Source organism: Herpailurus yagouaroundi, unplaced genomic scaffold (assembly GCF_014898765.1).
Source record: "Herpailurus yagouaroundi ecotype Mexico unplaced genomic scaffold, PumYag 28, whole genome shotgun sequence".
NCBI classification, from domain to species: domain Eukaryota; kingdom Metazoa; phylum Chordata; class Mammalia; order Carnivora; family Felidae; genus Herpailurus; species Herpailurus yagouaroundi.
The window spans coordinates 38,541,884-38,552,695 of record NW_024412376.1 but is presented as its reverse complement, the minus strand read 5'-3'; the positions used below and the strand labels follow the sequence as shown (position 1 = coordinate 38,552,695).

Below are 10,812 nucleotides of genomic sequence, written 5' to 3'. Positions count from 1 at the left end.
TATTTATTTATTTTTGAAAGGGAGAGACTGAGTGTGAGCTGGGGAGGGGCAGAGAGAGAGGGAGACACAGAATTCAAAGCAGGCTCCAGGCTTCAAGCTGTCAGCACAGAGCCCAGAGTGGGGCTCTAACTCACGAATGGTGAGATCATGACCTGAGCTGAAGTCAAACGCCTAACCCAACTGAGCCACCCAGGTGCCCCTATGCGTTTCCTGTTAAGGATTCTCAAACCTGACCTGAGTGAGTGTGCAGTGGAGGTCAGTGGAGTACCTGGATGAAAGGAAGAGAATAGCAGCTTTTCACAGAAACGAATCCTGACAGGCCATTGAGGACTAGGTATCTGGGAGAGTTTAAAAAATTTTGGAGCCATGAATATTCTCCAGCGTGTTCTCTAACTACACTGGAAAATACAGGATAAATTGAAAAAATCATTTTACCAGCATCTGGGGAAACGCAATGTTGCCAAGTGGTGCTAACATTTAGTAGAACAGTTAGAACGTTTTGGCTATTAATAATGAATAAAACCCACTCATACTGTGAATAATACCCAAACAATAAGGAAACTTATTATGTCATGTAACAAGGGAGTTCAGAGGTAGGGCGGGGTTGATAGATGCAGTTCCCTAACAATGTCATTAAGGATCCAGTGTTTTTTCATCTCTTTACTTTGCTGTTTACTTTGTAGCTCTTTGTCAAGAGCTTCATCCTTTAGGTAACAGCTTCATCCTCAGGCAATAAAAAGATGGTATCAGAAATTCTTGGCATCATAACCCAGGTATGCCAACATCCAGAGAAAGAATACCACTCTCAGGAGTGAGGAAGTATTTTTATTTATTTATTTATTTATTTATTTGGAAAAAGAATCAACTTTTTTATTCGTTAATTTCTTGCATTTGAAGTATTCCTTGATGACATCCTTGGCCTGAGACTCTTTGCCATAGTCCTTAACCACCATACAACTGCAACCAACCACTTAATGGGGTTTTCCCTCTCTGTCAGTGTTACAGAAGCCTACCTAGCTTTCCTAGTTTCTTGTTGTCATCGACCTTAATTTGGTTGATCTGGTGTTCAGTACAACGGGGCCTCCACCAACTTAACATACATAGGGCCACCACAGTTGGATGCAAGCACACAAAGATGGGCTTGGCACTTGTCTAAGGCTTTGGCAGATTTGCGAATTCCACGTGCTAGGGCATCATGGATGAAGGCTGTCTTTAGCACCTCTTGTAAAGCAGTATTAACCTTCATTACGCCTCCAACAGCAAAGCCTTCCTCAGCCATGGCTGGTGTTGACTTATGGGTGAAGCCAAATCTTGACTACACTGGAGCACCCCCCCACCCCCCGCACAACCCAGCAGCAGGGAAAGAGCAGGAGTGAGGAAGTATTTCTATGAATCCTGGTACAATTGGTCACATGAAAATTTGGAACCAATTACTGGCAAGGCAATAGAATAACTATGACTGGTTTAGACTAGCCATCTGGGGTGGATTAAATTTCAGAGTAATTATTTATACTCAGTAAGATTTAAGATATTGCTTTTGTTGGGATTTCCTTAGTTTCTCCTTAAATTGTCCATAAGTTACTATAAGTTATAATTATTAAATGATATCACTAATAAAGAGATACCAATTAATCTTTTTGCTCATCTGTTTTGGTAAAGAGTTCTTTTTCTTCCCTCAAACCGTGAAGCCATAACTGAGGTACTACTGTTGTTCTTTGATAACCTGTAAGGAAATGGACATCTGATTAGTTGGTTTGTAAACCAACAGATAAAATGATGAAAACTGTCTAGGAGATAAATGAATTCATATTAACTATGGCATACACGTATTAAGCAGATGTAGTCACATTTAATTCAGGATGATTGAGGTTCAGAATTAATGCTATAATTTCATACTATTGACCTCAAGACAGCAGGGGGTGGGTGAGGGGCATTGTGACCTTGTCTTAATTCTAGAAAGGCAGATAATAAAATTATACAGTGTCACTTGAGCTTATCTAGCATCACTGTAAAGACTACAAGAACTAAGCAGTGAGGGGTGATGAGAAGTAGTTAATTATCTCTGAGATTATAAATGGTAGGCTTTTAGGTGAAGAGTCACACTGTTTCTGTCCATCAGCAGGCCTGGGTGAATTGTGTCAAACTGTGTGACAGGAGAAGGCCTAAACCTTTCACTCGATGAAAGAAGAAAAGAGGTGGGTGCCTGGATGGCTCAATCGGTTGAACATCTGACTTCTGCTCAGGTCGTGATCTCACAGTTCATGAGTTCCAGCCCTGTATCAGGTTCACTGCTGTCAGCACAGAGTCTGCTTCTGATCCTCTGTCCCCCTCTCTCTCTGCCCTCCCCTTTCTCAAAAATAAAAAAATAAAACAAATAAAATAAATAAATAAATAAAACAAAAAAATATATATAATAAATAACATTAAAAATAAATAAATTAATTAAATATTAAAATTAATAATAAAATAAATACAAACATTAAAAAAGGAGTAAAGAGATTAAAGAAACTCAATTCCCACCAAAGATCATGATTTCCAGGCACCTAAACTAGTTTGTATCTTCATTCCTGCCAAACAAAGGTGTGACAGAGCTATGTACTATTAAACAGTGTATAATTCTTGAATGAAAGCACTGAGAAGAATTTTTTGAAGAGAGGTTATTTTTCACACATGTTAAAGGGAAAATTCTAAAGTGAAAGAAAAATACAATGAAATGTAAGGACCCCATTTTTCGCCTCGAATATTTGATTTCATTAGACATACACTTGTTGAAGAGATTTTCGAACTTTTCTGATCATAACCCACAGTAAGATATACATTTACACAGACACACATAGACACACACAGACACACAGACACACAATTTTTTAAAACTGAAACAAAAACTCAGGAACAATAGTTAAACTTTCTATGTACCTCATAGTTCTTATTCCGTTTCATTTAAAAATAAAGTGCTGATTGGGGCACCTGAGTGGCTCAGTGGGTTGAACATCTGACTCTTGATTTTGACTCAGCTCATGATCCCAGGGTTGTGAGATCAAGCTGTGAGTCCGGTTCTGTGATGAACATGGAGCCTGCTTAAGAGTCTCTCTCCCTCTGCCCCTCTCCCTCGCTTGCTCTCTGTCTCTCTCTCTCAAATTAAAAAAAAAAAGTGCCGATTGACACCCAATAAGTTGATTTTATGACCTACTAACGGGGTCTGACCTGCAGTTTGAAAAACACTGTTGTAAGGTAAATGGATAAAGAATGTTCTGATTCCCTAACACAAATGATGCCTCTGCTCCTCCTTAACAGAGAGAAGAGGGAAGGAGACTATTCCATAGACAATGGTGAGAAGTGGCTGGGCTGCTTAACCCCCAACTTTGATGTCCGAGTTTCACCCTCCCTTTGGGAGCTCATAATGCTGCCACCACCAAGCTGGCCTCAAGAAGACCTACTCCCTTTTAGCCTCTTGTCTAAGATAGAACTCTTTCCTGAACTTCCTGTGGCCTAGCTGTATCAGGTTGAAACATTTAAATAAGATTTTACCAAAGGCTGAGAGACAACAGAGGGAAATGAACACAAAGAGTAAAATGAGCCTAGACAATCATCTAGTAAGATAACGCTCATTTATCTTCAGGTTTTACAGAGGTCATCTTTTCATTTCCTTCTGGGAGGGCCTTGAAATGAATTCTCAAGGAAACAACAGAGTGACTCCCAGTCAAGACCTCCAGTTCCCCTTCCAGACCTTGTAGTTTCTGGTTTCCTGTTCATTTCCCACCTCCTCTGATACTCAGCTCCGTGAAAGTCCAAATTTTTGGTTGAGGCTTTCACCCCCAACCTCAGGAGTATGAACTTGCTCTGTGGCTTTATCCTTCTCAGACTATAAGGCAACATCTTTACATTCTTAGAAGAGATATATATAAACTCCTTTTGTGAGTACCCAAAGAACTGATTAAAATAAGTATGTTTCATTTTCCAGAAAGCAAATGAATTTACCCTGGCCCTTCTTTTTTTTTTTTTTTTTTTTTAGTGTTTATTTATTATTTTTGAGAGAGAGAGAGCATGAGCAGGGAAGGGCAGAGAGAAAGGGAGACACAGAATCCAAAGCAGGCTCCATGCTCTGAGCTGTCTGCACAGAACCCATCATGGGGCTCGAACTCACAAACCTCAAGATCATGACCTGAGTCAAAGTCAGATGCTTAACCAACTGAGCCACCCAGGGGCCCCACCCTGGCCCTTCTGAAATATGATAAATTCAGACAGAAGAGGCATAATTAGAGCAGCAAAAACACCATGCTTCTCAATTTTAGCTTTTTCCCCCCTTTTCCTTTTTTTTTTTTAATGTTTATTTGTTTTGAGAGAGAGAGAGAGAGAGCACAGGGGAGGGGCAGAGAGAAGGAGACAGAGAATACCAAGTAGGCTCTCTGTTGTCAGTGCAGAGCCTGAAGCAGGGCCCAATCCTATGAGCCGTGAGATCATGACCTGAGCTGAAATCAACAGTCAGATGCTTAACTGACTGAGCCACCCAGGCACCCCCACCTTTTTCCTTCTTAAGACACAGACTTTAGAGTTAAGTATGAAGTCCAATTCTTACCTTAAAGGACAAGCTTCTTATTCTCTCTGAACCTTAGTTTACTCATCCATAAGATGGACTAAGTAGTACTCGCTTTCCGGGATTGTTAAAAAAGAATTAAGGGGCACCTGGGTGGTTCAGTAGGTTAAGCATCCAGCTTCGGCTCAGGTCATGATCTCCTGGTCCGTGAGTTCAAGTCCTGATTCAGGCTCTGTGCTGATAGCTCAGAGCCTGGTGCCTGCTTCAGATTCTGTGTCTCCCTCTCTCTCTGCCCCTCCCCCTCTCACGCTCTGTCTCTCTCTCTCTCTCTCTCTCTCAAAAATAAATAAACATTTTTAAAAATTTAATTAAAAAAAAGAATTAAGTGAGCTAGTCCTAATATACGTATAATTCACTCAGCAAATGATCAGTAAATAATAGCTGTTGCTTATCTTAGGTCTGTTCAGACAGACTAAGAAAGCAAACATTGTCAACTCCTTGCTTAACAACAAAATCATTTCAGACTGCCTATTTCCTGGTCTGATGTTCTCCTTGGGGAATCTCTAGATATGCCTGTATCCAGAAGGATACTGCTGTGTGTCTTCTGGTCTGCTAACTCCTGCTACAGCAGAAATTTGATTGTAAGTGTAGTGGATATAAAAAAAGACAAAGGGCAAATATAGGCATCCATATGTTTCTTTCTGTTCCTACCACACCCAACTTAAGGCCTCAAGAGTCTCTATTATAAGGAGTCTGTGCCTCCAGTCTACCTCCCACCAATAAAACTTGTAATGCCAGATGGATTTCCTAAAGCACAATTCTAATTGTGTCACTTTGATGCTCAATAAATTTTCTTGACTTCCAACAACTGGCCAAAGGAACTCAGAACTGTATATTTTGTTATTTGGTGTACCAGATCAAGTAAAAGGCTCTAACTTGCTTTTGTGGTATTTTGGTTTTTTTTAACATTTACTTATTTTTGTGAAACTGAGAGACAGAGCACGAGCAGGGGAGGGGCAAAGAGAGGAGACACAGAATCCAAAGCAGGCTCCAGGCTCTGAACTGTCAGCACAGAGCCTGATGCGGGGCTCAAACCCACGAACCATGAGATCATGACCTGAGCTGAAGTTGAATGCTTAATGGACTGAGCTACCCCAGTGACCCATTGCTTTTATTTAAAAAAAAAAAAAAAATTTAAAATTAAAAAAATTAAAAAACGCGTTTTTATTGTTGAAGTCAATCTGCTTCTTCGTATTTGACATTTTTCTTTAAGTGGATGGTAGGTACATAAAAGTTTTGTCTTTTTGTTATTATTATTGGGGTGAACAGTCCCCATTTCCCCTTCCCACCCCTATTCTTCCTGCCCTGGGGAACCACTAATCTGTTTTCTGTCCTTAAGGATTTGAAAGTGCTGCTTATTTCAATAAATGGAATCCTGTAGTATGTAGCCTTTTGTGTCTGGATTCCTTCACTTAGAACAATGTTTACAAGGTTCATCTATGTCGTAGCATGTACCATTCTTTTTTATAGCTGAAAAATATTCCACTGTATGGATATACCAACTTTTGTTTATACACTTATCTGTTGATAGACTATTCAGGTTATTTTCTCCTTTTGGCTACTGTGAATAGTGGGGAATAGCTATGAGTACTTGTGAGCAAGATCTTGTTTGAACACCTGTTTTAAATTCTTTAGATTATATATCCAGGAGTGGAATTGCCAGGTCATATGGAAATTCTATATCTAACATTTTGGAAAACTGCCAATTTGTTTTGCAAAGTCACTACCATTTTACTTTCCCATTAACAGTGTTTAAATGTTCTGATTTCTTTTTTTTTAATTTTTTTTTTTTTTACATTTACTTATTTTTGACAGAAAGAGAAAGAGCACAAGGGGGGGAGGGGCAGAGAGAGAGGGAGACACATAATCCAAAGCAGGCTCCAGGCTCTGAGCTGTCAGCACAGAGCCCGACAGGGGGCTCAAAGTCATGAACTGTGAGATCATGACTTGAGCCGAAATCGGACGCTAACCGACTGAGCCACCCAGGCGCCCCTAAATGTTCTGATTTCTTAACACCTTCATCAACATTTGTGATTCCCTGACTTTTTTGTTATAGCCATAATAGTGGCTGAGAGATTTTGATTTACATTTCCCTAATGATTACTGATGTCATTGAGTTTTACATGTATTTTTTGGCCATTTGTTTTTTGTTTTTTGGGGTTTTTTTTGAGGAATGTCTACTCAGATTTTTGGCCTATTTCTAATTGGGTTATTTGTTTTTTAGTATTGACTTGTTACATTCTTTTTTTTTTTTTAACTTTTTTTTTTTTCAACGTTTTTTATTTATTTTTGGGACAGAGAGAGACAGAGCATGAACGGGGGAGGGGCAGAGAGAGAGGGAGACACAGAACTGGAAACAGGCTCCAGGCTCTGAGCCATGAGCCCAGAGCCCGACGCGGGACTCGAACCCACGGACCGCGAGATCGTGACCTGGCTGAAGTCGGACGCTTAACCGACTGCGCCACCCAGGCGCCCCGACTTGTTACATTCTTTATGTATTCTATATACAAATCCTATGTTCGATATATGAGTCATAAATATTTTCTTCCATTCTGTGGATTATCTTTTTACTTAATGGTGTCATTTAAAGCAGAAAGGTTTTTAATTGTGATGAAGCCCAATTTATCTATTTTTTTCTTTTTCTGTTTGTGCTTCTGGTGTCATATCTAAGAACTCATGACCTGAGCCGAAGTCAGAAGCTCAACAGACTCAGCCACCCAGGTGCCCCCCCCCATTTTTTTTTTAAATGTTTCATCATTTTAGCTGTTGAATTCAGGTTGTTGGTCCATTTTGAATTAATTTTTATATACAGTCTGAGATAGGCTCCAACTTCATTCTTTCACACGTAACTATCCAGTTGTCCAACATCATTTATTGAAAAGATTCTTCTTTCTCCATTGAATGGCCTTGGCATTCTTGTCAAAAATCAGTTGACTATAGACAGATGGGTTTACTTTTGTTTATGTATTTATTTTGTACTTTTTATTAAATTTATTCCTCTTTTAAGATTTTATTTTTAAGTAATTTTAAGTACACCCAATGTGGGACTTGAACTCATAACCCCGACATCAGAGTCACATGCTCCACTGACTGAGCCAGCCAGGTACCCCTCATTAAATTTATTGCTAACTATTTTATTCTTTTTGATGTTATTGTAAATAGAATTTGCTTTAAGTGGGCTCTACACCCAACACAGGGCTTGAACCACAACCCTGAGATCAAGAGTTGCACTCTCTACCAACTGAGTCAGCCCTGTGCCCTTTAAAATAGAATTTTCTTAATTTCATTTTCTGAGTATTCTTTCCTAGTGTCTAAAAATACAATTGATTTTTATATATTGCTCTTGTATCCTTCAGCCTTACTGTACTAGTTTATGAGCTCAAACAGTTTTTTGGTGGATTTTTTATTATCTATATACAAGATTATATCATCTGTGAATATAGTTTTACTTCTTCCTTTCCAATCTGGATGCCTTTTATTTCTTTTTCTTGCCTAATTTCCTGCTAGAACATTCAATATAATGTTGAATGGAAGTAGCAAAAGTAATCATGCTTGTCTTGTTTGCTGTGGGGTTTCATAGTTGCTTTTTTTTAAAGCATCTTTTTAAAAAATTAATTCGTTGATTTTTTTTTTTTTTTTTTTTAGTAATCTCTGCACCCAATGTGGGGCTCAAACTCACGATCCTAAGATCAAGAGTCGTATGCTCTTCTGACTGAGTCAACCAGGTGCCCCCATAGATGCTTTTTATCAAGTTGAGGAAGTTTCTTTCTATTCCTAGTCTGTTAACTGTTTTTATTATGAAAGGATATTGGACTTTGTCAATTTTTTTTGGCATCCATTAAATTACCATGTGGGTTTTTTTTCCCTTTAAATTGTGTGGATATGGTGTATAACATTTATTGATTTTTGGATATTAAATCAATCTCACTTTCCTGAAATATATCCCATTTGTTCATGGTGTATAATTCTTTGCATATGTTATTGAATCTGATTTGCTAGTATTTTGTTGAGGTTTTATTTGTTCAAATTCATAAGACATAATGAGTTTTGGCTTTTTTGTGTGTGACATTTTTGTCTAGTTTTGTTATCAAGGTACTAATAGCTTAATAGAATGAGTTAGAAAATGTTCCCTCATCCATTTTTTTGTAAGCGTTTGTGAATAATTGGTAATTAATTCTTGAAATGTTTGGTAGAATTTGCTAGTTAAGTCATCTGAACTTTTCTTCATGGGTAGATCTTTTTATTACTAACATTTTTATGTGCCTACTAAGACTCTGTTTCTTAAATCAGCTTTTGGTATTCTGTTTCTTTATAGAAATTTCTCCATCTAAATTATCTAACTTATTGGCATACAATTGTTCATAGTATTCCTCCATAATCCTTTTTATATCTGTAAGGTCAACAATAATGTTCCCTATTCATTTCTGATTCCAGGAATTCAAGTCTTTCTATTTTTACCTTGGTCAATCTAGCTAAAGGCTTGTCAATTTTTTGGTCTTGTCAAAGGACCAGTTTTTGTTTTGTTTTTATTTTTATCATTTTCCTATTCTCTATTTCATTAATTTCCTCTTTAATCTTTATTTCCTTCCATCTGCTTGCTTACAATTTAGTTTGCTCTTCTTTTACTTGTGTCTCAACGTGGAAGGTCAAGTTACTGGTTAAAGATCTTTCTTCTTTTTTAACATTCTTAATTTTCAGCTGTAAATTATCTTCTAAGCACTGCTTTAGCTGCACCCCATAAGTTTCATTTGTGCTTTCATTTTAATTCATCTCAAGTATTTTCTAATTTCCCTTTTGCTTTCTCCTTTGACCCTTTCAGTATTTAGCAGTGCATTGTTTAACTTCAACATACTTGCAAGTTTCCCCAAATTCTTTCTGTTAATGGATTTCCAATTTCATTCCATTCTTACTGGAAAACAAACTTTGTATTATTTCTATCCTCTTATATGTATTTGTTTGTTTTTATGGCTTAGCATATGGTCTGTCCTGGAGAATTTCCCATGTGTACTTGAAAAGATTGTGTATTCTGCTATTGTTGGGTGGAGGGCTCTATAGAAGTCCATTAGACCTAGTTTGTTTATAGCATTGTTCAAGTCTTCTGTTTTCTTGCTGGCCTATCCAATTGTTCTATCCACTTCTGAAAGCGGAGTATTGACGTCTCCCACCATTATTGTACACTATTTCTCCCTTCATTTCTGTCAGTTTTTGCTTAATGTATTTTGATGATCTGTTGTCAAATGTATATATGCCTATAGTTGTTATAGCTTCTTGACAGATTAACCCATTTATCATTATGAAATGTCCCTCTTAATCTCTAAAAAGATTCTCTGTTAATAGGCTTTAAGTCTATTTTGTCTGACATTAGTACAATCACTCCAACTTTATTTTGTTGTTTGCATGATATACCCTTTCCATTCTTTTACTTTCTATTTGTATATTGGAATCTAAAATGTGTCTGTTGGCACAGTATATATCCTCTAATTTATTTTTTACTGTGTGTTTCAAGAGGGGTAACCTGAGTTACTTCCTAGCCAGTATATCCAGGGTTTCCAACACAATGCTGAATTTAGCATGAGAGATAATAGGTGATAAATATGTCAGAGTCTGGCCTAGTGGTTCTTAAAACATGGACTCCAGACCAGCAGAATCAACAGCACTTGGGAATTTGTTAGAGGAAAAAAGTTAATTGCTGTGCTCAAAATTGGGTTTGAATCCCAGCTCCACACTCACAGCTGTGATTTGGGGCAGGTCACTAAACCACTGAGTCTTATTTCCTCCAACAATCTTACCCTACAGTGCTGTGAGGGCTAAAAGAGATTAGCAAGGTAATGTAAGTAACTCTACTACTAGATCAGGACTTTCTTAATGTTAATATTCTTTCCCATCGTTCTAATATAATAAAAGCATCTACTGTTTTCTCAGTATTTTCAGTATGTAACTACCAGGGACTTAAATTATTTAAACCACTTCTCATTTCAGCAACTGTTAAGAAGGAAAAATGCAGAAATAGGAATAGGAATAGAAAACATGAGGTTGTTTGGTAGTTTACCACAGAAAAAGAGAAATCTAGTCTGAGCTCATCTTTCAAAGTGCTCAGAAAAATTAGGTAGCAATTTAAATACCACCCTGGATACTGGTATATGCTCAAGGCCTGGAATTACAGCAATTAAAACAAATCACTGTTCTCTGTACTTTTTTTACTTTTACTGACAGCATGG

The 10,812-nt window shown here is 37.7% G+C and overlaps 1 pseudogene; it reads right to left on the bottom strand.

The window, feature by feature from the left end:
- Positions 1 to 822: 822 nt before the first annotated feature.
- LOC121025616 (40S ribosomal protein S12-like) lies at positions 823 to 1,325 on the bottom strand (annotated as a pseudogene).
- Positions 1,326 to 10,812: the final 9,487 nt, after the last annotated feature.